The following is a 7,183-nucleotide window of genomic DNA, read 5'->3' on the forward strand; positions in this document are numbered from 1 at the left end:
AAAGCTTCAAAAGATACGAAAAATATGAAGAGCTTCAACAGGTGTCAAAATGAGATGAGCATGAAACGGTCTGAAAAACAGGAGGAGCATGAAGTGGTGTTGAAAATAATGAAAAGCCTGAAAAGGTGTGAAATATATGAAGAGCTTCAAAAGTTGTCAAAAATATGAGGAGAATGAAACGGTTGCAAAATATGAGGAGCATGAAATGGTGTTCAAAAACATGAAGAGCCTGAAAAGGTGTGAAAAATATGAAGAGCTTCAAAACTTGTCAAAAATATGAGGAGCATGAAACAGTCTGAAAATTAGGATGAGAATGAAACTGTTTTGAAAAAGATGAAGAGAATGAAAAGGTGTGAAAAATATGAAGAGTTTCAAAAGGTTTCAAAAATAGGATTAGCATGAAACGGTATGAAAAATAGGAGGAGCATGAAGCGGTGCCCAAAAACATGAAGAGTCTGTAAACGTGTGAAAAATATGAAGAGCTTCAAAAGGTGTCAAAAATATGAGGAGCATGAAATGGTCAGAAAATTAGGAGGAGCTTGAAACGGTCTGAAAAATAGGAGGAGAATGAAATGGTGTTGAAAAACATGAAGAGCCTGAAAAGCTGTGAAAAATAAGAGGAGCATGAAACGTTCTGAAAAATAGGAGGAGAATGTAACGGTGTTCAAAAACATGAAGAGCCTGAAAAGGTGTGAAAAATATGAAGAGCTTCAAAAGGTGTCAAAAATTTGAGGAGCATGAAACGGTCTGAAAAATAGGAGGAGCATGAAACGGTGTTCAAAAACATGAAGAGCCTGAAAAGGTGTGAAAAATATGAACAGCTTCAAAAGGTGTCAAAAATATGAGGACCATGAAACGGTCTGAAAAATAGGAGGAGCATGAAACGGTCTGAAAAATAGGAGGAGCATGAAATGCTGTAGAAAAACATGAAGAGCCTGAAAAGGTGTGAAAAATAAGAGGAGCATGAAACGTTCTGAAAAATAGGAGGAGCATGAAACGGTGTTCAAAAACATGAAGACCCTGAAAAGATGTGAAAAATATGAAGAGCTTCAAAAGGTGTTAAAAATATGAGGAGCATGAAAAGGTCTGAAAAATAGGAGGAGCATGAAGCGGTGTTCAAAAACATGAAGAGCCTGAAAGGGTGTGAAAAATATGAAGAGCTTCAAAAGGTGTGAAATACATGAGGAGCATGAAATGGTCTGAGAAACAGGAGGATTATGAAACGGTGTTCAAAAACATGAAGAGCCTGAAAAGCTGTGAAAAATAGGAAAAGCTTCAAAACGTGTCAAAATATGAGGAGCATGAAACGATCTGAAAAATTGCAGGAGTATGAAGCGGTGTTGAAAAACATGAAGAGTCTGAATACATGTGAAAATATGAAGAGCTTCAAAAATATGAAATATATGAAGAGCTTCAAAAGTTGTGAAAAATATGAAGAGCTTCAAAAGGTGTCAAAAATCTGAGGAGCGTGAAACGGTCTGAAAAATAGGAGGAGCATGAAGCGGTGTTCAAAAACATGAAGAACCTGAAAAGGTGTGAAAAATATGAAGAGTTTCAAAAGGTGTCAAAAATATGAGGAGCATGAAACGGTCCGAAAAATAGGAGGAGCATGAAGCGGTGTTCAAAAACATAAAGAGCCTGAAAAGGTGTGAAAAATATGAAAAGCTTCAAAAGGTGTCAAGTATATGAGGAGCATGAAACGGTCTGAAGAATAGGAGAAACATGAAGCGGTGTTGAAAAACATGAAGAGACTGAAAACGTGTGAAAATATGAAGAGCTTCAAAAATATGAAAAATATGAAGAGCTTCAAAAGTTGTGAAAAATATGAAGAGCTTCAAAAGGTGTCAAAAATGAGATGAGCATGAAACGGTCTGAAAAATATGAGGAGCATGAAGCGGTGTTGAAAATCATGAAGAGCCTGAAAAGGTGTAAAAAATATGAAAAGCTTCAAAAGTAGTGAAAAATATGAAGAGCTTCAAGAGGTGTCAAATTGAGATGAGCATGAAACGGTCTGAAAAATAGGAGGAGCATGAAGTGGTGTTGAAAAAAATGAAAAGCATGAAAAGGTGTGAAATATATGAAGAGCTTCGAAAGCTGTCCAAAATATGAGGAGAATGAAACGGTTTCCAAAATAGGAGGAGGATGAAATGGTGTTCAAAAACATGAAGAGCCTGAAAAGGTGTGAAAAATATGAAGAGCTTCAAAAGGTTTGAAATACATGAGGAGGATTAAACGGTCTGAAAAATAGGAGGAGCATGAAGCGGTTTTCAAAAACATGAAGAGCCTCAAAAGGTGTCAAAATCTGAGGAGCATGAAATGGTCTGAAAAATAGGAGGAGAATGAAGCGGTGTTCAAAAATATGAAGAGCTTCAAAAGTTGTCAAAAATATGAGGAGCATGAAACGGTCTGAAAAATAGGAGGAGCATGAAGCGGTGGTCAAAAATATGAAGAGCTTCAAAAGGTGTCAAAAATATGAGGAGCATGAAACGGTCTGAAAAATAGGAGGAGCATGAAACGTTGTTCAAAAACATGAAGAGCCTGAAAAAGTGTGAAAAATATGAAGAGATTCAAAACGTGTCAAAAATATGAGGAGCATGAAACGGTCTGAAAAATAGAATCAGCATGAAGCGGTATTGAAAAACCTTACGAGCCTGAAAACGTGTGAAAAATTTGAAGAGCTTCAAAAGGTGTGAAAAATATGAAGAGCTTCAAAAGGTATCAAAAATGAGATGAGCATGAAACGGTCTGAAAAATAGGAGGAGCATGAAACAGTGTTGAAAATCATGAAGAGCCTGAAAAGGTGTGAAAAATATTAAAAGCTTCAAAAGTAGTGAAAAATATGAAGAGCTTCAAAAGGTGTCAAAATGAGATGAGCATGAAACGTTCTGAAAAATATGAGGAGCATGAAGTGGTGTTGAAAAAAATTAAAAGCCTGAAAAGGTGTGAAATATATGAAGAGCTTCAAAAGGTGTCAAAAATATGAGGAGCATGAAACAGTCTGAAAAATAGGAGGAGTATGAAGCGGTGTTGAAAAACATGAAGAGCCTGAAAAGGTGTGAAAAATATGAAGAGCTTCAAAAGGTGTCAAAAATATGAGGAGCATGAAACAGTCTGAAAAATTGGAGGAGCATGAAGTGGTGTTCAAAAACATGAAGAGACTGAAAAGGTGTGAAAAACATAAAGAGCTTCAAAAGGTGTGAAAATTATGAGGAGCAGGAAACAGTCTGAAAAATAGGAGGAGCATGAAGCGATGTTGAAAAACATGAAGAGCTTGAGAAGGTGTGAAAATATGAAGAGCTTCAGAAGGTGTCAAAATAATGAGGATCATGAAACAGACTGAAATATACGAGGAGAATGATGTGGTGTTGTAAAACATGAAGAACCTGAAAAGGTGTGAAAAATATGAATAGCTTCAAAAGGTGTCAAAAATATGAGGAGCATGAAACGGTCTGAAAAATAGGAGGAACAGGAAACGGTGTTGAATAACATGAAGAGCCTGAAAAGTTGTGAAAAATATGAAGAGCTTCAGAGGGTGTGAAATACATGAGGAGAATGATACGGTCTGTAAAATAGGATTAGCATGAAGCGGTGTTCAAAAACATGAAGAGCCTGGAAAGGTGTGAAAAATATGAAGAGCTTCAAAAATGTGAAAAATAGGAAGAGGTTCAAAAGGTGTCAAAAATATGAGGAGCTTGAAAGGGTATGAAAAATAGGAGGAGCATGAAGCGGTCTGAAAAATAAGAGGAGCATGAAGCGGTGTTGAAAAAAATGAAGAGCCTGAAAAGGTGTGAAAAATATGAAGAGCTTCAAATGGTGTGAAAAATATGACGAGCATGAAACGGTCTGTAAAATAGCAGGAGTATGAAGCGGTGTTCAAAAACATGAAGAGCCTGAAAAGGTGTGAAAAATATGAAAAGCTTCAAAGGTGTCAAATATATGAGGAGCATGAAACGATCTGAAGAATAGGAGAAACATGAAGCGGTGTTGAAAAACATGAAGAGCCTGAAAAGGTGTGAGAATATGAAGAGCTTCAAAAATATGAAAATTATGAAGAGCTTCAAAAGTAGTGAAAAATATGAAGAGCTTCAAAAGGTGTCAAAATGAGATGAGCATGAAACGGTCTGAAAAAGATGAGGAGCATGAAGTGGTGTTGAAAAAAATGAAAAGCCTGAAAAGGTGTGAAATATATGAAGAGCTTCAAAAGGTTTCCAAAATATGAGGAGAATGAAACGGTCTCCAAAATGGAAGGAGCATGAAATGGTGTTCAAAAACATGAAGAGCCTGAAAAGTTGTGAAAAATATGAAGAGCTACAAAAGGTGTGAAAAACATGAGGAGCATGAAACGGTCTGAAAAACAGAAGGAGCATGTAGCGGTATTCAAAACGTCAAGAGCCTGAAGAGGTGTGAAAAATATGAGGAGCATGAAACGGTCTGAAAAATAGGTGGAGTATGAAGCGGGGTTCAAAAACATGAAGAGCCTGAAGAGGTGTGAAAAATATGAAGAGCTTCAAAAGGTGTGAAAAATATGAAGAGCTTCAAAAGGTGTCAAAAATAAAAGGAGCATGAAACGGTCTGAAAAGTAGGAGGAGAATTAAACGGTGTTGAAAAACATGAAGAGCCTGAAATGGTGTGAAATATATGAAGAGATTCAAAAGGTGTCAAAAATACGAGGAGCATGAATCAATCTGAAAAATAGGAGGAACAAGAAGCAGTGTTCAAAAACATGATGAGCCTGAAAAGGTGTGAAAAATATGAAGAGTTTCAAAAGATGTCAAAATTATGAGGAGCATGAAAGGGTGTGAAAATAGGAGGAGCATGAAGCGGTGTTGAAAATCATGATGAGCCTGAAAAGGTGTGAAAAATATGAAGAGCTTCAAAAGGTGTCAAAAATATGAGGAGCTTGATACGGTGAAATATAGGAGGAGCGTGAAGTGGTGTTGAAAAGCATGTAGAGCCTGCAAAGCTGTGAAAAATATGAGGAGCATGAAACAGTGTTGAAAAACATGAGGAGCATGAAATGGTCTGAAAAATAGGAGGAGAAAGAAACGGTGTTGAAAACATGAAAAGCCTGAAAAGGAGTGAAAAATATGAAGAGCTTTAAAAGGTGTGAAAAATATGAGGAGCATGATACGGTCTGAAATATAGGAGGAGCCTGAAACGGTGTTCAAAAACATGAAGACCCTGAAAAGGTGTGAAAAATATAAACAGCTTCAAAAGGTGTCAAAAATATGAGGATCATGAAACACTCTGAAAAATAGGAGGAGCATGAGGCGGTTATGTAAAACATGAAGAGCCTGAAAAGGTGTGAAAAATATGAAGAGCTTCAAAAGGTGTCAAAAATATGAGGAGCATGAAACAGTCTGAAAAATAGGAGGAGTATGAAGCGGTGTTGAAAAACATGAAGAGCCTGAAAAGGTGTGAAAAATATGAAGAGCTTCAAAAGGTGTCAAAAATATGAGGAGCATGAAACAGTCTGAAAAATTGGAGGAGCATGAAGTGGTGTTCAAAAACATGAAGAGACTGAAAAGGTATGAAAAACATGAAGAGCTTCAAAAGGTGTGAAAATTATGAGGAGCAGGAAACAGTCTGAAAAATAGGAGGAGCATGAAGCGATGTTGAAAAACATGAAGAGCTTGAGAAGGTGTGAAAATATGAAGAGCTTCAGAAGGTGTCAAAATAATGAGGATCATGAAACAGACTGAAATATACGAGGAGAATGATGTGGTGTTGTAAAACATGAAAAACCTGAAAAGGTGTGAAAAATATGAATAGCTTCAAAAGGTGTCAAAAATATGAGGAGCATGAAACGGTCTGAAAAATAGGAGGAACATGAAACGGTGTTGAATAACATGAAGAGCCTGAAAAGTTGTGAAAAATATGAAGAGCTTCAGAGGGTGTGAAATACATGAGGAGAATGATACGGTCTGTAAAATAGGATTAGCATGAAGCGGTGTTCAAAAACATGAAGAGCCTGGAAAGGTGTGAAAAATATGAAGAGCTTCAAAAATGTGAAAAATAGGAAGAGGTTCAAAAGGTGTCAAAAATATGAGGAGCTTGAAACGGTATGAAAAATAGGAGGAGCATGAAGCGGTCTGAAAAATAAGAGGAGCATGAAGCGGTGTTGAATAAAATGAAGAGCCTGAAAAGGTGTGAAAAATATGAAGAGCTTCAAATGGTGTGAAAAATATGACGAGCATGAAACGGTCTGAAGAATAGGAGAAACATGAAGCGGTGTTGAAAAACATGAAGAGCCTGAAAAGGTGTGAGAATATGAAGAGCTTCAAAAATATGAAAATTATGAAGAGCTTCAAAAGTAGTGAAAAATATGACGAGCTTCAAAAGGTGTCAAAATGAGATGAGCATGAAACGGTCTGAAAAAGATGAGGAGCATGAAGTGGTGTTGAAAAAAATGAAAAGCCTGAAAAGGTGTGAAATATATGAAGAGCTTCAAAAGGTTTCCAAAATATGAGGAGAATGAAACGGTCTCCAAAATGGAAGGAGCATGAAATGGTGTTCAAAAACATGAAGAGCCTGAAAAGTTGTGAAAAATATGAAGAGCTACAAAAGGTGTGAAAAACATGAGGAGCATGAAACGGTCTGAAAAACAGAAGGAGCATGTAGCGGTATTCAAAACGTGAAGAGCCTGAAGAGGTGTGAAAAATATGAGGAGCATGAAACGGTCTGAAAAATAGGTGGAGTATGAAGCGGGGTTCAAAAACATGAAGAGCCTGGAGAGGTGTGAAAAATATGAAGAGCTTCAAAAGGTGTGAAAAATATGAAGAGCTTCAAAAGGTGTCAAAAATAAAAGGAGCATGAAACGGTCTGAAAAGTAGGAGGAGAATTAAACGGTGTTGAAAAACATGAAGAGCCTGAAATGGTGTGAAATATATGAAGAGATTCAAAAGGTGTCAAAAATACGAGGAGCATGAATCAATCTGAAAAATAGGAGGAACAAGAAGCAGTGTTCAAAAACATGATGAGCCTGAAAAGGTGTGAAAAATATGAAGAGTTTCAAAAGATGTCAAAATTATGAGGAGCATGAAAGGGTGTGAAAATAGGAGGAGCATGAAGCGGTGTTGAAAATCATGATGAGCCTGAAAAGGTGTGAAAAATATGAAGAGCTTCAAAAGGTGTCAAAAATATGAGGAGCTTGATACGGTGAAATATAGGAGGAGCGTGAAGT

This window comes from Dama dama, unplaced genomic scaffold, assembly GCF_033118175.1.
Source record: "Dama dama isolate Ldn47 unplaced genomic scaffold, ASM3311817v1 ptg000096l, whole genome shotgun sequence".
Taxonomy (NCBI): domain Eukaryota; kingdom Metazoa; phylum Chordata; class Mammalia; order Artiodactyla; family Cervidae; genus Dama; species Dama dama.